At 41.9% G+C, this 25,973-nt stretch overlaps 1 protein-coding gene across 6 annotated transcripts in view; it reads left to right on the top strand.

Moving 5' to 3' along the window:
- The window catches only part of zmiz1a (zinc finger, MIZ-type containing 1a), a 112,862-nt gene that overhangs the window by 33,795 nt on the left and 53,094 nt on the right, over nt 1–25,973 (top strand). For 4 of the 6 annotated variants that reach the window (XM_083540333.1, XM_083540336.1, XM_083540330.1 and 1 more), the window contains exon 3: nt 7,228–7,302. The exons of the other annotated variants lie outside the window; for them this stretch is intronic. The gene's annotated coding sequence lies outside the window, so the exon portion shown is untranslated. The remainder of the gene's footprint in view (nt 1–7,227; nt 7,303–25,973) is intronic. 6 annotated transcript variants of the gene reach the window in all.

The following is a 25,973-nucleotide window of genomic DNA, read 5'->3' as shown; positions in this document are numbered from 1 at the left end:
CATCAGGAACATGGGATCCAGGAGCCAGACTGTTCGTGGGAATTTTTTGAATGCTGTGCAGGTTTGATGTAACTTAATGCAGATGTTTCGATGTTTGAGATTAGCACCGGAATGAAACTGTACCGCGTTTTCTTCGAGTGCAGTGAAATGTGAACACGTTTGATGTCAGGTTTTAAGGGTCACAATTGCGACCCTTTTGCACAACTCCGAATGACAGACACAATGCAATCTCTCTGGCATACGCATACACGCAAACCAAACCGATCCCACTGTTTTGAGAAGCAAATAGTTCATGCCAGGATGAGTTGCATGCACTGTTACCCTGTCCAGACCGACATAGCGGAGAGTGAATTATCCTTAGCACCGTGACCTGTTTAATTGATAACGTCTGAGGCTGTCTCCGGGTTATGTAGAAGGCTCGGGCAGCCGCTAGCCCCATCCATCTTGCATACTCATGTCCAACTGTTGGCCTGACTTCTCACTTCAGCTGCAGACAAGCAGTCAGCGTGCGTACATTTTGAAAGAGAGAGAGTGAGGGAGCGAATGAGAGAGAAAGAAAGAGCGACAGAAAGACAGGAGCAACATTTAGACAGCTGCATGCACAGTGTCATGTATCCCTGTCTGTCAGAGGGGGATATTTCTGTCTCCTTAGTGTGGCCCTCCGGCTTCCACGCGCGCCATCTCGATGTCATCACCGTCACCCCGCTGTCTTTGGCTAAAAAGGCCTGCAGTGCGAGCTTGGCCTGCCCAGGCCTAATTGGAGTGAGCCAGAAAGGCAGTTTGACTCATCTAAAATTACTGGGAGCTGTGCACTTAATGGGAAAGCGCAGAGGCATGGTGGTAAGGTCATGATACCACCACATGCAGCAGCATATGAACAATGCGGTGCAACAATGCGATGGCGATTAGAAATATCTTAAACAGATTTGCTACAAGCATATAATTAATTGTACTGTTGCTTGGTATGGCCTCAGTATGACCTCCTGCATAACCCGGAATTGAATGCGGTTGTCAGTTTTGTTGCGGTTTTCTCACCTTAGGGCCGGGCTGCTTTCGTTCCTGACAAATGAATGTTGCTGCATGCTAAGTTGCATTTCTTTTTTACAGTCACGCTGGCATGTTTGAGCACTGGAATACCAGTGATGTCTCAACAGAGGGAGCAAAACCTAAATCAGAGCAGCAGTAGGCATGATATTTTTTTTTGCCAGAGTGCAAACACAATTTTTATTGGAGAAAATAGACTATAGACATGATGGTTGACCAGGTAAAACTTCAGAACACCAAAACTAATCTTGGGTTTTCTTTTTTTTTTTTTTTCCGGGTATTTTTTTACAAACTCAGTGTTAGATTTATGACTTGAATTTCAAGCCATATGCCTAATATATCAAAAGGAATAATCATGTTTGACACTGAAATCTCCAAACTCGTCATTTACCGATAAATACCTTCATAAATTAAATCCCTTCTTCCCAAACCCTCTGGTGACGTGCATGTATGGGATTTGTTTATTATGCTAGAAATTGAAAACTGGAGGGGCGATTTTGTTTTCTAAAGATCGCCTCGTAACCCTCATGACTCAGAAGCTTTCACTGTGAAATGTGATGTGGGTGTTTATGCTTTTTTTTTCGGTTAATATGGCTATCTGTGGGGGAAACCTGACCTGACCGCCCTGTTCTGATGAGGCGAGCGCACGTTGCAGCTGCAGAAACACTCATTTTGAGATGCAGGGACATGCCAGTATTTTCATTCCTCACTCAAGGCATTTCCGAACACTAACAAAGGGAGAATGAGGTGATGAAACAAAAGAGGAAGCAGCTTTCCAAAAGCAGCAAATTATTTTGTGTGCCTGCACTGCTGACCTCACTCCAGCAGGAGCAGTTTGCTACTGCCAACACTTTGGTCCTTTTTTACTTCACTACTTTCACTCTTCGGTCTGTGACATTTGTGTGTAATTAAGCTCATTTGTTGCCGTGTGGGATTTGTAACTGTAGGAGTAAAAAAACTGTAGCCTTCAATTGTTAATTTAGACGTTTTTGGGTAGATCCATCTTACTCATGCTTTAAAGCTGTTTTTTTGAGCAAAATTAAACACAATTTTCCCCTCACCTCAAATGTGTACAATCTGTCAAGACATGTTTGGGGTCTGAAGTTGACTGGAGCTATGAGGTTACAGGAGCTAACCATTTCATAAACTAAATACTCAAATATCACCATCAATCACACTGGGCTCAGAAGGCATTGGCTAACATTTAAAAAAATAATTATACAAATGAAACTTTACAACTGGAGTCATGTAAATGATCAACCCTCTTACACGCATTGGATTTTCTGATAAAACAATGTAAGATAATGTGTGTATTTATGTTTTAGTTTTTTTAATGATAAACTATATGCTGGAGACTTTACTGTTACTGGTACATTAGCATTGTGTCTACAGTACAAATATAAAGAAGCCATGTCTTGAAAGCATGTCTTGAATGCTCAATTCTGTTTTCTCTAAACCATTTCTTATACAATTTAATATATCGCAGAGGTAACGTTATTCTTACTTTTTGTAATATGATACAACAGATCTTTGAAAAGTCAGAGTATAAGCTAGTGCTGAGGTCACCATCTTGAGAATCACCTTTCCACAGGGAATTCGAGTTGTTTTAATCCCTTTTACTCTGTAATGGGCGCCAGCTTGTGGAATGCTACAGCCCGAGCTGGAATCTCGCTCATCTTTTCTGAGATAGACTCAATCTCACCCCATTGACTGCGGTGGGAGGTGCCTGCTATGGCTGACCCTCTGATTCTTTAGACAATTAGATGCCAATAAACTGAATTTAGCTTTGCAAATAAATTAGGCTTGGTAATTGTTAGGTGTGTATAGTCTGCATGGTGGAAGATGGCCCACTGTGTCTCCATGCGTTTCTCTGCCTGGTGTCACACATGTAAAAGTGTCGGTCAGTCCCCTGCCTGTGTGCGTGTCTGTGGTTGTCTGCTCGATTTGGCGCAGTGCTACGGCTTGGCCCAGTGCTGCTGGTTGGTAGTGTTGGCTGCTTGCCTGTTTTTCTGGAGTTTGAATGAAAGGGCCATTGTGAACTTGTGGGCTAGTGTGGTATTTTGCAGCTGCCAAGCTTAGTAATTAAAAATTCCCACATATATGTTTTTAGATCCTGAAACTTCAAAAATCACAAGACGCCGATTTCCGGCAATATATTAGGAATCTATTTAGGTGATAATGATTAGAAATTAGGTCTATCAGGCATTCTGCTGATTTGTTTAGCACTGTTGACAATGTCTAATATTAAATTTAGATTAGCTTTTTTTTGGAGGTGGTTTATTTCAATAAATAATGCGACCTTTGTTTGAAATAATGCAAGCCAGTTAGGTTCTATGCTATAGAGAAAGCATTTGTATGCTTCCTAGGGACATGTGGAAGAGATCACGAGTGTGTCGCCATTTACGCGTTTTCTTTTTGTCAATTGGCGGTTGATTAAAATTCAAACGGAATGCCAGAACAAAGTGTGATACTTAATGCTGCTGATAGCTTTCATTCCTCCTTTGATGACCCTTGTGGCTTTGCTTCTCCTCATCATTATCATATTTGGCTGTGTACTGTAGACCGCTTGCTTTAAAGACTAGTTTTTTTCAAAAAGCCCTACATTATGCTCATATGATCAGTGAGTGTATTTAACTATGCGAGTGAAGGTAAAAAAAAAACCTTACTTTACACACAAAGGAACCTGAGGTAATTAGTTCTTAATATCTGCAGAATGACCATCTCATGCTGAGCTTGATGCAAGAAAATACAATAGAAATAAAGAAAAATACAATAAAGATTATACTAAGAAAAAAAATAAATAGAAAAAACAGGTGCCCATCCCATTTGTGATCAGAGATGTGCGTTTTGCTGGCTGCTCCGCTTAATGGCATCCATCAGAGATTAATCCTGACGTAAGATGATCACGGCATAAGCGGCGTTCTGCAGAGAGCAACTCATCTTTGTCTTTTCTCCATGTGGAAGAAAGACAAAGCCAAAAACAAGCAGAATTTATTTTACCTCTAGAGGCCCCTAAATAAACAACTCGCAAATCAGTGCCTGCTTTTGTTGTGTAATTTTGCCGTTGCACACAGCTCTGTGATAATGTTTTGCAAGCAGAGCTCTTAGCCTCAGTATTAGGTCAGAGGGGAAAAAAAGCGTATGCCCACATTCCATTTTCCTCTCGGGTTATTTATAAAAATACAGTCAGTACGTTAAACCTATCTCGCTCTCAAACTAATTTAGTGTCATGAGATGATGGAATGCCAGGTTTGGCTATGATCTAAAAAATATTCATGTAGTTCTGACAGACCAGGCTCTGCATTATACACTTAAACTCAGAACAGTAACTGAGCTAAAACATGATTTATTTATACTGAGTGACACATCATGTTGAAGCGCATTAAAAAATCTGAAAAAGAAAGTACACACTCTGAGTGCTGATGGTCGGTGGAAGTGTGAAACATCTCAGCCCGATGTTTGTGTGTGTGAGGGAGAGAGAGTAAAAGTGTCTGTGTGGTACCAGTTCACCCCGTTGGCTGCACCTGCACTAATTGTATGTGTGCAGCTGTGATGAGAGTGCAGTGCTCCAGCTGGGAGTGCTTGTTGAGCTGCCACACAAGCCTGGCGAGCTAAACACCCCAGTAAGTCCCTCCTTGACTCAGCTAATGAGTGTGGAGCACAGACAATACAGGCCAATCCAAGAGCCCATCTGAGCACCGGCGCAGTCCAAGAACCGGAGGAGGTCCGCCTTAGATGTCTTTCCATTTGTGTTCAGTCAGTGCGAAAGTGCGGATAATCAAGCGGTGTGTGCCTTTTCTTTCCACTTTCCTTTTCCCCTTTCATCATCTGTATACTTTACACTCATAGATCTCATTGCTCTGCATTTCCACACTATATTTTTGTGCTTTAATGTGAGTAGGGTTAGTCTGAGCAAACCCCTCTCTCTTATTGGCATTATAACTCCAAATTATGACAAGCTAACAGCACTCCGAGACAATGCAAGACAATACCATGCACCATTAGAAATCTGCTTAAATAACCTAACCGAACCAATTAAAGCAGCAGTGGCTCATGTGAAATCTGGAGCGGTAGCAGTCCTTAGGGAATAGCTATGATTCTTTTGCCTGAACATTATTCTCAGTAAGTCCTTAGGTTGAGTAAATCCTGTAGACGCTCTCCAGGGGAAGGGAATAAAACCTGTAGAGGATCTCTGCGGTCGTATTTTTTTCACACACACATCAGTGTTTGATAGAACAATGAATAGCTTTTAATTAATTAAGGAGATACGGCCAATTTCATTTATCTGAAACATCAGCAAATTTATGAAAGGGTTACATTAATCAGGCAGGCTTTATATAATTGTGATGAGTATAATAATATGTAGAGAAACGTGTATTATTGTGTTAACATTTTTATTTATTTATTTATTTTATGAGTGGCTTCATGAAGAAAGACTTGACCTGATGCACTGTATAAAAACTGGAACCACTGACACTTCTCAAATGCCCAGTCCCAAATGAGTAAGAAATACAGTTGCCATAAACAAGGCTATTATTACTCTCAGCATGATCCCATTAGAATATCAGCAGTTTCACTCTATCCAAAGCTGACCTAAAATATTTATATGTAATTACAGACGGGTGGGAATGAAGAGAGCCGCAGTAAAGAAATACAGCTGATATTAACACTGACTGCAGAAATGTAAAAAATAAATAAATACATTTCAAGATACAAGAACAGGGTCGATTTTGCAGCATTCCCTTTTACTCACAGTGATCGTTTTCCATTAACGTACAGTACCATGTGACCTCAAACAGCAAATCTATTGAAATTTTAAAACATCAGCTTGCAGTGCGATTTCTTGTCTTCAAGATATGTGTACTACTGTGTACTGATTATATGATTTTTCAGTTACTGAACAAATGAAATGTATGAAGTAGGTGAACGGGGTGAGTGAGTCATGGCTGCACACGCCGTCTTGCTCAAAACAAGCCGTCTTGCCCGTTGCACATCGCGAGCGTCTTTATCCAGACCAATTTTCTCCTAAGAGGCTTATAAATTATAAGAACAGAAACATTGGCACAACTTATAATTTAACCAGCTGCTAATATTTCTGCTTTCTTGTTAACTTTGCGATTGCTCTTGGCACACAAGCATGACTACATTTTTGTATGCTAAATAGAAATCTTTTTTTTTTTGCACAGGATTTGGGCAAAATTGTATTTCACGAATGTTAACTGCAACTAATCATTACAGCAATGTCTTCTTAGTGATGTAAAATGTAATAAATATGCATATTATTTCATAATGCTTCCATATTGCAGAGTCTCTCATCTTGAAACCTGATATTTCGATGTTTTTTGCTCCTGCTTCATATTAGATATATTAGAAGAGTTGCTCAGGGATGCACTATCAGTAATCAGGACTATAGATTGCTGAATTGTTACACTTAGTAATAAAAAGGCACTGAGCTGATATTTGTATTGAGTTAATATTGGCCGAAAAAGCTGGATTAGTATTAGATCATTACTGACTTTTCTTTTTCTTTTACCTACCGCATATGGTTTCATACACAGCAAGCATTTGATTTCTTCTCTCTGCTATGTAATTGAATTTGAATTAGCATTTAATGAATGTGCAAAATGTTTAATTTAATAAGTAGCACACATGAGGGGCAGATCAGATTGACGCAAGATTGATACCGTTGAATTTTTAATGATGTTGTGTGGGTTGTGTGGGACTTTCAGATTGATTCTTGTGTTTTCACTGATATAAAGCTTTTTTAATCGTCATCATAGACGGCTTGTTTTGGGATACGGAATCAACTTTCTTTTTATACTGTGAAGCTGGCAAAATCTCACACGTTTTCAATAAACTGATATGTTACTGAGAGGGAAACGAAACTGTACATAGAACATGTTTGTCATCAAGTCCTTTGGGAATTTGCGCGTATATATGCGTTCCTGTATATGTGAAATAGATCTGAATTTGTTGGTTGCGCCTGTCTTTGCTCACGCTGGCAACTTATGAAATGCGATATTCTGCCATATTTGCGTTGCTGTGGTATGCCGCTTCCTTTAATCAGGTTAAACCATCTACGCCGTGCTGGCAAACTCTACAGAATTGATGCACGGTTAAATTATTATAATGGTGTTGCTTTGCTTAGGTGTTTACACAGTATGCTTTGTTTCTCCATTCCAGATCAGCTCTATGATTGATGAGGATATAAGAGTGGATTTGCTAAACACTAAACAAAGAAACCTACTGCATCCTCTGGTAAGGTTCTTGATTGATGATCCTTCACTGCTCATTTCTCCTAATGACTCTCACTCCAATCACAGATTTACAATCATGCGTGCTCCTTGCATGGTCGTGATTGCTTTCCAAACCTTCCCTGCTTGTGTAATTGCCGGTGAAAACAGGAATTGTACGGATTGTGTTGTGTAAGGTAATATTTCCTGAGCGCTGCAAATGACAAATTCATTTAGTGTTTTTGAGTAACAGCAGAACACACTGTACAACATGATTCATAATTAGCAGCGGGGACTCTCAAATCGCGCTGCCTCTTTGTTGTTTCTCCTCACAAAGCTAGTGTGGGTTTTTCCACATCGTTATTAATGCCAGCCGAAATTATCGAGATAAGAGATTGACTTTTTTTTTTAATGCTAGCGTCCCATCCCAAACCCTGTCCCTGCCATTGTGTATGGCCGAGGCTGTACTGTATACACGGCATGTGCGCTACGCCAATGAGCGAATCCCCAGACAGATTCTTAGGAAAGAGCGAAGCGACCTGTGAATTACGGGTGCAACCTGTGATTTGTGCCAGAGAAAAGAAAAGGAGAAGCTAGGAAGAACTTCAAGTCATGCATATCAGATTATCCTCTCTCTCCCAGCCCTCTTGCTCGATCTCTCTCTCACTTTACCAAATTTCTCTTCTCAGCCACAACGAGCAAACTTGCACACAATCTAGGCTCTGTGTCTCCAGTCACATGAGAAACAGAGGTGCTGACGAGCTGGAATGCCTGGCTTGGTATTTCCTGATGTTTCATAAACACACACATGCATGCCCACGTAGCACACACACACACACACACACACACACACACACACACACACACACACACACACACACACACTTACACCACACACACAGAGTTTGTTCATTTACACACAGTGGCTCTGACATAATGGCCAAAGTAAGTAGGCTTTCATTCACTTGCACTAGGATTAGGGTTTTGCAGTTGAGTGAACTGTATTTAATCATCAGGTATAATTCACAATGCCGTTTCCGCCTGACGCACCGAGTGTATACTTTACAGTATGATCCTCTTGACTCTGCATACTCAGGGTGTAAATTGCTGATCCTCTCAAACATATATAGAAGATCCCTCTTTGCCTGTTAATCTCTGCTAGGAGAATACTGCGATTTGTCTTTGCAAGTGCGTGCGTGAATTCGCGTTAGACCGTACGTTCATATCCTCGCATGTATATAAAATAATATATATATTTTTTTTTTCAGAGTAAAATGGATAACCTTTTTCCTTGCTTGTACCTACTGCAGTGGGTGATTGCTAAAGATTATAAACCAATTAGCCCGGTAATTATACGTAGCCGACTCCTCACAGGAGAAGAGAATGATTTTGGGATAAAGCATGATTAAATGCTTTGTTAAGTGCTGCATTCATTTATATAAGTCTTGAGTGTAGATGCAGTGTGCAGTCCTAAAAGGTTTGAGATACTAATTAGAGGTCTTTTAGTAGTAATGAAAATGATGCGCTGCCAAGCTATGATCTATCTGTTATCAGTAAAATATTCTTACAGTATAACAATGCGCTCTGCTTAATGCTTAGATCTACAAGCAGGGGAATTTCCAGTAGGCAGAGGGAGAAAAATGGGTTATACAAGATGCAGGTCAGTGGTGTTTGTACCTCACTGTGTGTGTGTGTGTGTGTGTGCGTGTGTGTGTGTGTGTGTGTGTGTGTGTATGAATAATGGAGCCATTCTTTAGGTTTCTGGGAGCTGCTGTTGTACAGTAGTGGTGTGTTTTGGTGGGCTTGCTGCGACAGAGACCTGTAGTCCAAAATTAAAAACACTAGCACTTCCTGTTCAACCAAATCCGGAGTGTCTTGGCTGCGGATGGTGAAATATATCCTGCTCTATATTCGGGAGTGAATTTGTTTGTGTATGCATGTATTGTAGCGTAATAATGCATTCTCTTAAAAAGCACTGATAGGCTTGTGGGACAAGCTTGTGCATGGTTATTAAGTTCTTTTGTTATTAAGTGAGGTAGGCCATTGATTTTGGCCCGTGTACAATAGCAGGAAGCTTGTCACAGAAAAATCATGCGTATTGAAATCATAGTAATTTTATATCAGGCAACATTGTTGATTTAGGATTTGCTTTGTCGACAAACCGTGTTAACCTCAGGAAGAGGAAACGTGGGTGTAAAGTCACCAAGGGCAACCCACGAGTGGCATCACTGAAGGAAACCAACTATGAAAACAAATCGTTTTTTTTTTTTCTTTGGTCCTCTTTTAGAAAGCAAGCAAACAGAAATCTTGTACCGGATCCCCTGGTTTATTTGAGAGTCTGGTTTTCGTTATAAAACACCATCAAATAAGTCTGTGCAGAATAATATGTGCTCGAGACCTGCAACAAAACCTCTCTGGCCATTGGCGACTTTCTTTTTTTGTTTTTTTTTGGATTTTCAGTGCTCACCACATTTCAGGCTTCATTGTTGGCTAAGTGTGTTTGATCAATGGTTAGATGGATAATAAATAACGCGTATGAATTCGCCAAGCTCACTATGGTCTGGTTCCCCTGAGCTCCAGCCATATCCCAGCGTATATACTTTTAACCTTACTCATGCAGACAAATGGCTCTCGAGTCTACCATTCATAAGGGCTTGAGGATGTAGAGCAGAGACAAATAGCATTAGTGGGGGGAGAAAACAGATCCGGGTAGGAGGCAGTCACTGGATCTGTTGCCGCACAAAAGCACGCATCTAAACATGGAGCAATTCGATTCTACTGATCTTGTTTGGGACGAATCATAACATTTACTACGATGTTCAAGGTTTCTTCTATTACCTGTTAGCTGTGGTTGACCTACATGCCACTAAAACATTGAAACTCAGCCTCTTGCTAACTCAAGCAAATGCTACACCATGTATGCTGAAATGGGTGTGTTTTGCAGCTCGGGGGTTGCATGATGCGCAGCTGCCGTTGAGTAACTGCTGTAAATATTCGTGACTTCACAGCAGGCTGAGACATGATCTCATCTGCCGCTGCCAAGGTTTTAACATGTAGGCACAGGCTGCTCAGATTTAAATCACCGTGCATTCAATCGGTTTGTTGAAGGTACTTTTTCGAATGAGGGCTGGAATGAGGTGGACGAACCAAGCCTTGGTTACCGAACACAAACAATGCACTCGTAAATCATCATACAAGGCTTTTCTGATCATTTTATTCCACCATGAACTAGCATTTGATCTCTCTGATACTGCGACACACCTAGTGCAAATTTTTAAGCGGAGTAATTGCACCAGATGTCTTCTAGCAAAATATACAGTGGGACTATGCAAGTATGTTTTCCCCCTAATTATTAATTATAATATCATATCATTCCCTAATTAATATAATTTACTAATTGTTTTTCTAAGCTTACTCATGCAGACTCTGCACTGTAATGTGATTCATCTTGTAATCTTTATATTGATACTGTTTTAACTGAGGTATTGTTCAAGACGTTATTACTCCAACATAGTGCTTTTAGACATTAATAACAAGGAATTTTCCAAAATTGTTAGCCACACAGTGTAAGTGTTTCAATATTTATCTCATATGTGTGTTTAATGCTCCAAACGTGCTTTTGGTACAAAAACGTGTGTTCACAATATGATTGTTATTATTATTTTTGTTGTTGTTGTTGATGTTGTTGTTGTTGTTGTTATTATTGCTTGTTTCACAACCTCTTCTCTGTTTATTTCAAATTGCATTATTTACCCGACAAGCTGCTAGATAGTGTTAATGGGTTACATTAACATAAAAACATTTTTCCCTCTATAATACATTGGTACATTTATGCCATCAATAACTGATTTTAAAACCATTGCCATATTCTCTGCACAAGAACTAAATGCAGTGTGATACACGAGAATCTGTCACGTTTATCTAAAGGGCGTTTAGGAGCTCCCAGTCAGAGTCTAGATAGAAAGCAGTCACACTTGTCCAGATATCAGGTAGTTCTTTCTTACCTTTAGCTAGACACTCGATAAACAGTGAAAGGATGATTGCGTAACTGTCAATAGTTAACTTTGAAAAAGGCTTTCACTGTTATGTTAAGCAAGTTTTATAAGGACAGCCGCACTTCAGGGCTTTTCATTAACTGAGTGGTTGGCCAAGGTTTGAGATTATATCAATAGTGAAAAAACACACCCTAAAATTACCTTTTCAAAGATCAGAAAAAACGTTTGCTACATGAGCATATTATTATTTACAGTATATTTAAAAAAGATGAACTGTAAATGTTAATATGTACATGGAGTAAACTTTTATTTAGCTGTTTTCAAGGGTTTTGGGGGGGGTCGGGTCAATTTAAATACTGTGGAAGTGTATTTAAATGTTTTTTTAAATATATCAATATTGTGTTTTGATTTCTCAGTCATGTCTAATGACTTCAATTAGACAAATTAAATTATTTTCCAGGCTAAATTGAGTCAAGTAAAGCATTTATTTTGCATTACTGATCAGATGTATATACACACACACAGCAGCTAACAATGTCGCTGGCTGAATGAAAACCATTTACAATTTTGAAAGAATGCCATTTCTTTAGAACGCAGTGTGAAACTGTATTATGTCATCATCATTATTACTACTTTTGTGCCATGCTGTGATTTATATTTCCAGCAAATTATAGTGCCCTTGATATCTTTTATGTGATCATTTGTGCCAATTTTGGGGGAAAGTAATTTAATTTTTATAGAGGAAGACACTTATCTTTCACTTGACCTGTATTATTTAAGAACCACTGGTAAATAAATGATGATGGTATTTGCCTGTTCACAGGTGTTAAGGAGGGCGAGCTAGGTGTGTGTGTGTTTGTGTGTGTATGTGTGTGTGTGTTAGATGTGTACCCTGTACTCTGAGCTTGCCCTCATTAGCAGCCCCATGAGCTGGTTTGTGTCAAAGCAGTGCGAGTGTTGTAGTGAGTTGGGCCTGTGTGGGCTCCGGTTCTCACTCGATTACACACTTAATCAAATCGCCTGCTTGTTTATACACTCGGCGCTCCTATGGAAAGAAACACCCCCCCCCCCCCTACTCATTGAGGCTGGGCTGTTAGAGACTCGACCGCTCATTCACCACTTTCCTCTCTCACACAGCTCACTGGAAACACTCTGTCTGTGTTGTGTGTTTGGACTATTTTCGTGCTTTGAAGCGGTGAATTATTCATCTGCAATCCCTTGCTTGGTGAAGTGCATGGTAATCACTTTAGGTGGCAGGGGAGCTGTCTTATTTATTTTTTTTTTCGCTTTTAGAGTGTTATTGGAGTTTGCGTTCTTTTAAATCAGTGGCAGAGAGTTTATAGATACTGCATTACTTTGCTTCACTCTGTGAGTCTGTAGTTGTTTGATGAGACAGGCTACTCTGCATGCTTGGTTAGGTGCATCTCAACCGTCCTGATGTCTTTGCTATCTTATGAGAATGATTTTAATGGCTGCACGATGGCCGCAACACTTCTAATATATGTACCATGCACTAGTAACCAGTCCTCAAAGAGGACATATGGACAATAACTTTGTTTGTTTCATCCCTTTAAACAAAGCTTGAAACATATATATATTTTTTTTTAAACTTTTTTTGCTTCAAGAGCCACCTGATGCAGAAACGACAGGAAAAGAAATGGAATCTGAGCTGTTTTAAAAACAATCCGTTTTCCTGCCAGAAGTGCCGAGATCATCAGAAATGTTGGCGTAACTGAACCCGGCTCATTGTCTCCCGCCAGAGTCACTGCCACCTCCACTGTGTTTGTTTACGCCATGGCTCTGTCTGACTGCCGCAGGAACAGATATGACATCATTTTAGCAGAGCTGTGGGCTGCACGCGAGGCGTGGAGAGGGAACAATTGACCAGGGGCGACGCAGGAAAAGACGACTGACCTGATTGCTCAGCTGGCCAAGCAACTGGGAAGGAAGGCCCAAGGCAGGGTTGTAGATGAAGGGAGGGGAGTGATAGGAGATAATAGCCAACCCCACCCCCACTCCCACCCCCGTTCGTTTTTGCTGTCATGCTGTTCCCTATCCCAGGATGCCATCATGTTTGGCTGGCCTGCTACTGCTCTGCCTCCTGCCTGCATGTTCTGGCTAAAGCAGATTTGTACATGAAAAATGATCTGCAATCACTGCTGCTGTATCAGCTTCCAGATATGGGCTTATGGACTCTCCTGATAGACACCCTTGAAAGAGGCCTTAACCTGGCCTTTTAGGTTTAGTGAAAATACATAGAACCAAGGTGAAACTGTAGGATGAGCAAAGTTCTTGTTGTGTGTAATATAAATTGGCAGCTGTGTATCAGTTGAGCATATGCTGCAATCTGGTTGTTGTTGTAGTATGGTTTATTTCAGTGCACCCATTTGGTAATATATATTAGGCATGCTACTTTCATTAAAATACCACACATAGTTTTTGATTATTAAGGGTACAGCTGCTGCCTAGAAAGCTCTTGTGAATGCGATGGAGCCAATTTACCACTATGTATACATAGACCCACCGACAGCTGGATAGGCCACCATGTATCTGACCTCCCACATGCTCACTTCTCTGTAGAGAAAACAGACTATAATACAATAGCGCTAATTATGGAAACAATTCTGTAGAGACCAGCGGACCCGCAAAGCTGTTTGTTGAAATAAACTCTTTACCTAAAATGTAAATTTGTACAGCATGCATGAGTGAGAATATCATCAAAACAAGTAGATGTTGCATGAATATGACCTGGGAAACAGCTATTTGTTTTTCATTGCTTTGCAGAAAATGTGTGTGTGTATGTACATCATGCTTTGTGATGGCCCTATCTTCTTTTTATAGATTAGTTTTTGGCGCTTATAGCTGACTCCCGCAAGGCAGGGGCTCCATTTCAGTGACAGGCATTCATCTGTTAGTGTCCCCCAGGTCCAGCGCAGCACGACGCTCCGCAGCTCCCAGTAGCCCACACAAAATGGGCGTCAGTCTCAAGAGATTTCACCTCCTCATCCCCTGAAGAAGCCGTGTGGGAGTTTAATTACTCAGACGGCCTCAGACTGAGGCTTCCTCTCTCTCTCTCTCTCTCTCTCTCTCTCATTACCACAAGCTTGTACCTGGTTGTTGCTTCTTTTTTCTTTTCCTCGGGGTGTAGGAAGGTAAGGGGTACGATCTAGATCAGTCAGCAAGGGTGTTGGGATGATGGTACCCTGAAGGATTACTGCCTCCCCAATAAGGATTAAGCACAATTTCAGTGGGATCCCTATGGTTAGCTTGGCCTTTCCTGTCTGCCTTAATGAACTTAATTACTATGAGTCTAGTCCATCCGTGCAGCCTCGATGAGGTGGAACGTCTGAGCTGCTATTTGTCTCCGCACCATGTGCTTAAGCCTCTGATCTGCTGCCACCATGTTGAGCCAGACCATTACTTAAAAAGCTTGATGTGGCATCGTAGTACAAGGCATGAAATGCAATGCTGCTAATGTTGCAGCTCCAGGTAACACTTGATGATGACCGGTATGCCTTTCGTAAAAGCTCAAACAATTTGAGGTAATAACAGGCATTTTCATATAATAAATATATAAAATATAATAAGCCATTAGAGAGCAGTTGTCACAGTGATGTTATCACAGGTAAAAGCACAGGCATGATGCAAATAGTGCGTCATCATTGCTAAATGATCAATTGCATGTAGTGTGAGCTGCATTTATGAGATTTTGAACAATTTTGTAGCGTCTGCCCAAATTTGACAACAAGGACAGAGTTTATAATTTGTTCATTTATTTATTAAAACTTGACACATCGTTGTGCAAAGGTCACAGCTGTGCATATATCATGGATTTAACCACAAGTTATCTTAGCAAATCAGCTTTAAGAACCAAAGCTACCTGTTTTTTTTTTTTTTTCTCTTTTTTAATAAACACAGTCTGTTGTTTTGATTTTGCATTGAGACCATGAGTGTGTCTCTTTTTCTTTTTTTTTCATTATCTGTAGGCTGTTTTTAAGGTTTATTTTACATAACAGATTTTCCAAACACATGAAAAGAAACATTTTCTATGTCATCCTCTGTAGCATTAGCAACCGCCCCCTCAGTAGCCTTTCAGCATGATCTTTCTCTCTCTCTCTCTCTCTCTCTCTCTCTCTCTCTCTCTCTCTCTCTCTCTCTCTCTCTCTCTCTCTCTCTCTCTCTCTCTCTCTCTCTCTCTCTCTCTCCTTCTAAGTGTCTGTCTCTCTCTTTGTGAGGGGGAGACAGATTACCAGGGCTAGTCCTGCACTCATGAGCCTCCTCTGGGTGGCTGGCGTCTACGTCAAGGGGAATTTCTGCAGACATTGTACAGGTTTCTCAGATCATTACCAGCCCCTTTGACTGTGCCTTTGTTCCCGAGCGCACTCAGCCGGTGAGCTGACACGCTGCATTTTGCCAATGCGAACGGCACACACCAAAACAGGACGTCTTGTCTTCTTACGGAGCAGTGCTCTGAGAACACACTCTGTCACTCCTCCTCCTGTGTAAAACCCCTCTCCCCACCCCCACCCTTCACTCTGCCCTCTCCATCTTCTTAAATCTGTTCATCTTCTAACAAAGCATCAGACAGCTTATTATTGAGGTGTGAAAAGAGAGGAGCTTTTGCCTTCCTGCTCGGCTGATATTAATGGTTGGCGCTAAAGCAATGGGGCCATTGAGCGATCTTGCACGTGTTTGCATGTGTTTACAACACTGGGTAGCAAAGGGAGCGTTAAGTACAGGAGCAGAGCGCCTCGGCACTCACACGCTGCTTGCTCGCGGTGATCTTCTCGTGCTACCAATGTGAGGAGCAGTCAAAGTCTTTGTCTTTCTTAAAAAGGGTTTCTTTTGGCCAGTTGTCAGCTGTGGCCTGAATGGAATGGCAACACAGGAGTTTAAGTTTCAGCTTGTACTGGGACTCTGTGCTTTGGGCCCCTGGCAGGGTTCAAAGGTCATACTTGTAAGGCAGGCAGGCAGGAGGAGGACCAATATAGGGGCCCAGCCTCCCACAATATGTCCGTCAGCAGATCCTTTTGTCTGCCTACTTCTTAATCGCTTAAGACCCATCTCTGTAACCAAGGAAATTGTGCCAGGAGAGATGAGTCTGGGTAACAAGGAGCGGGCAGTGGCCGGCATGAGCGGATGTTCTTTTAGGGTTGATAAATTCACAGAGTCAACCAGTGCTGATTATTTTTTCTGCTTCTGGTCTCTTTCAGCAGTTTCTGTCTCTCTTGCTACTCCTAGGGGACCCCAGTGCACTGCTTTGAGTGTATGTGTGTGTGTGTGCGTGCGAGTGAGTGTGTGCATGTGTGAGTGCTTCCATATGTCTAGACAGGAGCAGAACCCCAGGGGCCCCACACGTTTAGACTCAGGATATTAAATGACCTAATGGCCATGTTATTTGTGTAGGATTCATTTAGAGAATCTTGTGTGGAGCATTAAATCATAATGAAGAGGGTATGAATTTTGATCGAAGGTGGGCGGCTGCATCGGGAGCATGCGGGAGCGTGTCTGACTAATGCGTAGCTCAAGCCGCTGCCTAAAATGTCATTTAGCGCTATGGGTTGCGACCTGAACCTGGCATTTCTGCTCTCTCTCTCTCTCTCTCTCTCTCTCTCTCTCTCTCTCTCTCTCTCTCTCTCTCTCTCTCTCTCTCTCTCTCTCTCTCTCTCGGTCTTTTATGTATGCAGACAGAGCTGATCATAACATAGACGAGGCCAGACTCAGAGCAACATGGAACTCTAAAATTATTAACAGAAGTACAACAGCAGACACATTAGCATGTTAAATGTGTAATAAAACTGGGCGATCTGTAAAAGACAAATTACGGTGCTAAATATTCAAAATTACAAAACACCAGGAAAATATTTTAGGATACCAGAAAATTATCTGCACTAATATCTTTTATTATTCATGGGTTTTTTTCTACATAAGAGCAAATTGTTATCTTGGGCACTTAGGTTCTAAAGTAAAGTATTAAATGAAGAAAGTATGCGGATGGATTAAACAGCAGCAGGACGTCAAACATGTTTCAGTTCATTTCTAAGAACAGCAATACACAAGACTCTGTGTTCATTTAACTCAAGGCTCTGCCTCCTCTCTTTTTTAATTGGCTACCACTTTTAAAACCTCCCAGTGGTTTCTTGTTGGATCAGAAAGAGTCTGTGAGAGGGTCTGTATCTGGAAAGACAGAGCTATAACACAATGATTTCAGCAAGCAAAATATCAGTAAAAATATTACTACCAACCAGCTCTAGTCTCTTGCTTAATATTTACACGCTCTACTATCTTACTTTATATTTACACGCGATACTATCTTGTTTTATATTCACACTAGCAAGAACCGGACCGGCTTTGCGACAATCAAACTTTTCGAGATTTTCTACAGTTTCATGCAAATTACAGTAGACGTGACTTGGCAAAGTGACAAATGCAAACACTCGGCTCGGATTATTACTGATGAACGTGGTCTGAGGTATCTTCAGTTCTCAGTGCACAAAAATGGAAAAAAAACTGTCAAACACATACTTATACACAACTTCACATGAAATGTGTTTAGAGACATTAGAAAGAACATGGAAAGAAAGCTACAGAGATCGTTAGTGCCTCTGCTGAGTGTACATAGCTATGCTAATCGTTCGTTGAAAATAGTATGAAGTCTGGAATCTGCCATAAATCCAATGTCCCTTTTTTACATTGAATATTGAATTATTTAGTTTCAGAGTATATAGTTTCCTATTGGAAGTAAAATATTGTTGGGCAGCCATGAAAGACAAACTAGAAAGAAAACGAGCGATAGTGTTAGCATACAGTTCTAATTATTTAAGCACTTTACACCTCTTTCAGCGCTTGTGTTAAACGACTACATCGACCAAAAATCTCATTACAAAATGCAGTCATAGAGCGGCTTGTAGTCAACGATTATATTTATTTAGCTCTCGAAGCCGGCCTTCGCCGTTTTAAGCCCTTTTCACACTTAATAGCCTGTGTCTATTTAAACGCTGACAGGAAGTGCCTTATTAGCTGATCGCGACTCAGCGTTTGCATCTGTGTTCGACATAGTTACTTTAGTTACTTTTACACTGACACAGTTTCAGGTGTTGCACTAGGTGAGAATTCAGAAGCTGCTGGCAAATCTGCAGCTAGTCAGGCGAGTGTAGTGCCAGCAGTAATAGCCGCATGCCACTATCATAACATCAGTGTGCTGACACAAGCTAAAGCTTGCACACAGAGCACACACAGTGCTGTCGTGCTCACTTTCTTGAGGTCCCCCCCCACCCCCATCCCAACCGCCGCACGAGGCCTGTATGCTCCGCTTAGTTCCCTTCTCAATAGCAGACACAAACTTTCGAGCGGCGTAATTGATTCTTGAGATGCAACCGATGTTCTATTCTGCAAATGAACACCCGGGCGATGATTATCTGATCAAAGGCAGCATACCGTGCGAGCCCTGGCAGAGACCAGACCGCATCGCTTTCTGCACGCTGCAACAATTACATTGTGAATGGTGCTGGGTGTTTGTGTACGATCCTGATTATTGTTGGTGTTTCTGTGGCCATGGATTCAAAAAGAGCGACGGAGAGATGGCAAGAGAGGAGGGGAGAGAGAGAGAGAGAGAGAGAGAGAGAGAGAGAGAGAGAGAGAGAGAAAACGGGAGAGAGAACACACCTTGAGGCTTGCGATTTTCGTGCTTTCGTCAGGTTGACCTGCAGTACTCTGCCCTGTAGATATAGACCGTAGAGATTGTGCCCTATTGATCAGTGACCTGTCAACTCATAAACACACGTATTTACTCTCTAAAACAAACCGTAGCTGTCACATCACCTGGTTTTTGTACTTCTGTGCACTTGGAGCAGAAATATCTGCTTTCTATAGTGTGCTTCTAGGAACAGAATTATGCATGTGTGTGCCTAGTGTGCACATGTATCATGTAGATGTGATGCATATGTGTGTGCCTGTGTTTGTGTGTGTGTTTGTGTGTGTTGGGGGTGGTTACAGACGCACTTAAACAGACTAGAGTAGTGGGGGAGACGCAATCAGAAAAGAATGATTACCAGACAGGCCACATGCTCAGTGCAGATATGCAGCTTTAGCAGTATTCCTTTGCTGCACTGTGTCAAGCATATTGATCAGCTTCTTGTAATAGAAAGAGGGGCAGTGTGCAAAATCAATCCTTGCCCCCAGTCTTGTCTCGTTCGCTTTTTTTCTTTCCCTGCCTCGGGTATAACCTGCTGCCATTATCCGTAGCAAGTATAAAACACCTCCAGCTTTTTTCTGCTTCCGTTCCCTAACACCACGCTGACTGTGTGTTGCCACAATAAAGCTATACTTGTGCTCAGTGCTGAATGGTTTGTATTCTTTGTAACCTGTCCACAGACCTGAAAGTATACATAAAACATTTAACACTGCTATTTAATTCCCTCAGACTGCCCTAATCTGCCCCACAGCTATATGATATTAGTGGACAGTTGATTTTAGGCCATCCTGCAGAATAAAATCTGATTATTTTTCTCTCTCGTTATGCAAGTCCTCCTATTTTGTGTGTGTGTGTGTGTGTGTGTGTGTGTGTGTGTGTGTGTGTGTGTGTGTATGTGTGTTTATATTTTGGTGGGGGACCAAATATCCCCACAAGAAAGCTGATTCCCACAATGAAAATGTCTATTTTACGGAGAAAGGGGAAAAAAGTTTCCTATTTTTGCTAATAAGGAGAAGGTTAGGTTTTTTTTACAAGGACAGCAAGACATTTGTGTGTGTGTGTGTGTGTGTGTGTGTGTGTGTGTGTGTGTGTGTGTGTGTGTGTGTGTGTGTGTGTGTGTGTGTGTGTGTGTGTGTGTGTGTGTGTGTGTGTGTGTGTGTGTGTGTGAGAAAGGGAGTGTCTGTTTTTTTTGCCCAGGATTGATTCGGATTATATAAAAAGGTTAATTCTGCCCTTGCAGTCTACTGTCAGAAAACAGAATTCATCTAGGTAATCCAGATGCTTTTCCTCGGATAGTGTGTGTGTCTGTGTGTGTGGAATTGGCTGGTGGTCAGACAGCTCAGGGTGAGCTTTTGTGTTTTTCGTGGAGAGCCTGGTCTTGCCTGGCACTGATCTGCCAGCCAAACACAATGCTCTCGCAACATCTAGCATCCTCTACCAGCAAAGACACACCTTCTGCTAATCATTGCCCATTGTGCGCTGGCATGAGAAAAGGCCTTCAGCTTGCATAATTAAACAATCCCCCTTCTTCTGCTCCTCTGTCCATGGCACAGTCTCAGACAGGCCCGTGGCACACTTATTGTCCTGTGTCTGAGAAAGGAAAAAATTTGATCGACGAGTTCCAAACACCAATTAATGCATCTAAATGGATCTGTGTGTAATACTGCTGTGAATGGAGACTGTCAATACTTATTAGGCAAATTTATTGATTTGATGGTGAAGTAGCAAAGTTTGTGTTCATTATGTCAGATGGAAGAAATCAGCAAGCCTTAAGTAATGGAGATCTTTGAAAGGAATAACACACAGCCGATAGAGTGTGTTTTTCGTGAAATTAACACCCTCCGGGAATAAAACGGCTTGATGGAGTGTTTACCGGCGACGTAATGTGAAGTCAAAATCAGTGTTGTAACTTTAATCAATTTAAAATTGAACTCGAAAAGCCATCAACATAGTTCTTTTGTGATCGTGAGCAGGGAATTGACTGATAATTAGTTGAAAGCCTAGTGGTTTGTCATCCACATTTACAGCAGTTATCATCTTATAATGTAATCTGCCCAGTGGTTAATTTGATGAGGAAACAATTTATCTGACTTCATTACACCAAAATGAGGGCTTGTTGCTATTACGACGGAACACAAGTGAATAAATAGTTTTCATATAGTCTTAATCACGTAGCACAAATTCAGTGCCACGTCACGACAACACACATGGCTTGTGTAATGAACAGGGCTTCGTCGATGTTCTGCTTGCTGTCATGCATGGCTCATTGCACATGCTTCATAGCCAACTGCATGCTTCTTTGTTTCATTTATGTAAATCGAGTGGCATGGGCTGCAGTGTGACCTTATGGCAGTGCGGAACCCCATGACATCAGTCCGAGCGCTTTCCTCCCAAAGTGGCTGCATCTTAATGAGGGCATGCTGCGCCAGACTTGGCCGAGTTCGGCCTTACAGATTTTGGCTTGGAAGCTGGCCTCTGCGGCCTCACATGCTATCTACCCCAGCGGGATCGGAGGGCAGGAGGAAGAGGGGCGTTTCGCTCCTTTGCACTCTCTGTCGCTGTGTCGCTTTTACACACAGACACATGGGGGGTGATGCGTGTGTGCGTCAGTGTCGAGTGGGCCCTCTGTGAGCAGATGCCCGATCTGGAGCGGGTTGGGCTCGGCTTGGCTGTGTTAGTTGCGGATGATGAATGGCGCTCACCTGGTGGTCTCTGTGAGGGCTGGCAGGCTGCGCTGTGGGGGTCTCCCACCAGCCCAGCCCAGGCAGCGTGTGGCATTAATCAAACCTCTCCACCTGCCTCTCTCTCTCTCCTTCTCTCTCTCTCTTTCTTCCTTTTTACATATTCTCGTGCAGGCCTGTCAGTTGGAACAATGGGCCTTTTAGCAGGGCTCTTCGAACTGAGAATGTACAAGGCCTGCATGGATGACACTTTCAAAACTGTGGCTATTTTACAGCTAAACCTGCAAATATCAGCACACTCATGCTCTAGGTGTTTAATGCTGTTATGGAGGGAGAGATGAACCTCTTTCTCTCCTAATGAGCCAGAGGCCAAAGTAAACGTAACTTGTTTAACGAACTTAATATGGTGGGCCTTCGCCCTGCACTGCCGTTTTAACTGCTTTTGGCTGTTTAATACTGGAGTTAGTGACACTTTCTGCTAAGGTCACTGAACACATAATTGGGTACTTAGTGGGGCCCAGCTCTTACCTTAGTAAGGGCTGTTCTGTGTAAGCGTTATTATTTATGTCTACAGGAATGCATTCACGTTTTTTGACCAGAATAATTATTTAAATTAAAAAAATTAAAAAATTCAGAACCTTTTTTCTGTACTGTACACTATAACTCACCCATGTTACACTTCATCATAAATCAGGAGAGAATTATAGGGGGATCGCCCGTTGTTTTGTGAAATGAAACATTAACAACACATCATTATAAATGGTTATTTACTCCGTGTGAAATTGACCACCGATCCCCTTGTGATCTTTTTTGGATCCGATGAACCCCAGTGGCTCATTAAATATACATGCTGTGTATTGACCTAAGCTAGCCAATTAGCTGGGACTGGTTTTCGATTGCTAATAATTGCTTACTGTTTGCAATATTGCAGAATCTCCCTGTATGTGCCCGTGATGTTACTTTTCACTTTTCACACTGCTGTCTGTAGCGTGTGCACCATATATTATACACTTTCTGTTTTGTCTGTTTTAGATAAACCTTGTGTAGTCGAGTGCTACCTGTGTGTGGATACACACATAACGGGTCTTATATTCTGCAAATATAGAATTTGAGTTAGATCTCAATGCCAGATAAACGGATTGTATAGAGGAGGTGTTTTGAAGCGGTCCTTATTTATTTTTAGACTTGTTTAGTGTCAATAAGGAGTTAACTGTCTTTCTCTTGCATCTCAATGTAAATCATGCCAGAAATACCATGAAAAACCTTCAAAGCTGGTCCATGTGCGAATCAATTACTTCAGACAAGAGGAGATCTAAGAAGTGGCTTATTACATACTTTTTTTTTAACCAGATAAACTGCTGCTGCAAACTCATAAATCCTAATGTAGTTGCATGACAAAAACCTATTAGAGCTAGTAAACATTTCGGCTAGGAGTTGCAGATTTTCTTCATTATAATAAAAGGGAATCTCTTGCATGTACTGTTTATTTGGGTGGTGTGTGTGTGTGTGTGTGTGTGTTAGTGTTAGTGTTAGAGAAAGAAGGCATACACATGTGCAGGGGCCCAATGGTGCCTGCATGTGTTTACTGGCCAAAAAGTGGAAAACAAAAATTGGATACAGAGTGTTCCCCTGTCTGCAGATTTGTTGAAACGCTTGGATTTCATTTGGGCTTGGAAAGCTGGCTTTCCTTTCAGGAAGTGTTCTTCCTCTCCCCTCTGTATAAACAGTGGAAAAGGGACTTGAAGAAAATGTCCCAGACTCACTGTTTCCACTGTAAACATGCACTAAGCTCTTTCCACCAAGGCTCCTTTCAGGGAAAAGGCCAAACCAGGCAAAAAAAAAAAAAAAAAGAAACTTTGTTTGGACATTACATCAGTAGCGCTAACAGGTATCTGAGAGTGAAGATGTTTAACTACTCCGAGTTACTTCTCCATGTCCTCAAGTTGAACCATTTGTGGTGACTCTGAATGTGAGAAAGTTCAGTATGAAAGGCCTTTGAGAAATGAACTCTGTTTAAAGTGTGCTTTGACTTTTGTTGTAATTCACCTTATCAGTGTTGCTTAATTCTCCACATCAGTTACGAAGGACGAGGGTTTGTTCAGCGTGACTGTTGCTTGATGACAAAAAGCAACAGTTACATAAAAAATTGGGAATCAAAGTTATGTTAAGGTTAAAACAGTTACAGTTAACTTCTAAACAGTATTATGTTAGTAAGTGTGGGCTCAATTTTTATATTTTACACGAGACAAAATTTTTTACAGAAGAAACTGTTCCACACACATTACATACCTCATGACTATATGAGTGAAAGGATTTTTTCCCCCCAAAACAAATCTAAGTCGAAACAGATATCCCATTTGTCTTTGTTTCCTTTTGGCTGGATCTTGTTTTTTCGCCTGTATTTAAACTTTTTTCCATGCCGTTAAAACACCAGTTTCTCTTGTCAGCCATCTGCCCGATGGCAAACCTCAACCTGTAGTTGTGACTGGAAGAGCCATTTTTTATTGCATTGTATCAGGCATGAAAGAGGTGCTAAGATGGACACTCTGTATCTCTGCCAAGCCAAAAACTAATCTAAATGGAAAACACATTGTCTTCATTATTTTGCAAGTGCTGAAAGAGCCCCGTTGCTATAGTAACAGCCGAGCCGAGGCCGAGGGCTGCTCTGGGGCCAGTGAATGGAGTACAGTGGATGAGCAAAAGAGCCAGATGGCAGAAAAGGCTAGTTAGAGAGACTAAAAGTGCTGCTCGCTTGCATCAATAATTTCAGAGGTGGCATATTTAACATAGACACACAGGAGCTCTGCTCTGCCCAATAGGCCAGCTGCAAGTCAAATGGTAGTGTGTGCCTATGTGTGTGTGAGGCCTGGAGAAGGAGCTTTTCCTACTGTAGGTAGATGAGGGAGTCAATTTGATTAAAAGCAGAGAGGAGGACGTGGATGAAATTGCTCACATCTATAAAGCCATGGCCACCAGACAGATCTGCAGTTTTCCTCTCGAGGACCGGTAATGAATGCCAAGAAAGCTGTTGTTTTCGCAAGGTGGTGCTGGAGACCAGACACACACACACACACACACACACACACACACACACACACACACAAACACACACACGCAAACACCTGGCAGGCTTGCAAAGCTTTCTGAAACATTTATTAAGAAAAATAAAGTCTCTTCTTATCACCAAGCATCTTCCATAAAGCCACCAAATCCCGACAAATCTGTCATATTTCAGCTCATTGGTTGAAGGCCTAAAGGACATTCTTTGCCGTCACAGAGCCAGAGAGCCTAATGGTTTATTCAAAGCAGCAGAACTGTTTATATCATTAAGCCGAGGACATGGCTTGTTGCGGCTCCTATGTTTTGATTTGCTCAGTAATAAATGCAGCGACTTGCTCGAATGATTGCCGCCATTTCGAACAGTAGTCATTCTCATTGTATATGACCTTTCACTGATTTGTTAAAATAGTGTTAGTTATTAAAGCAGGAGCCGCCGGCGGCTGTGTGTAAATGACGTTTTAGGGTAGCTAATGAGGGTGGCTCGGAGAGGCAGCCTGGGTGTCAAGGACACGGTTGTGCTCAGGAGAAGGAGGACAGTAACATGGCCTCTAATGGCTGCACTGCCCTTCGTCATGGTGATTTATGTCACGGTGTAATTGGTTTACCTGCCCGCGTCTGTTGTGAGGCTGTCCGCGTGGCTAAAAACAAATTACCCACCGCTGACCTTTCAGCTACACCATCCCAGCCGAGGAGACGAGAGGAGAGCAGAATGGAGACTGAAAGAACGGCTGTATTATGGCGTTGCCGTTTCTTGGCTTAGATTCGACTCTCTTATTTGGAAAGCTTTGTTTGAGCGAGAACTGCCTTTGGCTGTTTTTGTTTGTGCTTAGTTCATGGCGTGTGAGGTTGTGAAAGCAATAGCGTGTCACTCGGAGAGCCACACGTCTCCAGCTCTATTTGCTCGTTTCTTAGATGAAGGCGGCTGCTGGGTCTGGAGCAGTGCTGTCTGCATCATACAGCTTTGCTTTGCACCACTTATCTGTCAAGAGCAGTGCATGTGGGGGGGTGGGGGGGGGGGTGTAGTGACGACGAGGAGGCGCAGTAATTCCCCACTTCCTGCATGAAGGATACAGTATCCATTTTAGTGACAGCGTAGATGGGCTGCAATTTAAATCTTAATCCACAGGGGCTGAGTGGCAGTCAGCAGGATTGATTCCAGGCTGCCTCGCGAGCGCCGATTCTCTCTGTGATACTGTGACATTTTGCCACCATCCTCCTCACACACATCTTGTGCTCCACTACAGTGCTGTTGATGGATGGTGCACCT

Source organism: Silurus aristotelis (assembly GCF_946808225.1).
Source record: "Silurus aristotelis genome assembly, chromosome: 4".
Lineage (NCBI taxonomy): Eukaryota > Metazoa > Chordata > Actinopteri > Siluriformes > Siluridae > Silurus > Silurus aristotelis.
Note: the sequence above shows the minus strand (reverse complement) of the source record. Positions and strands in the feature narration are given on the sequence as shown.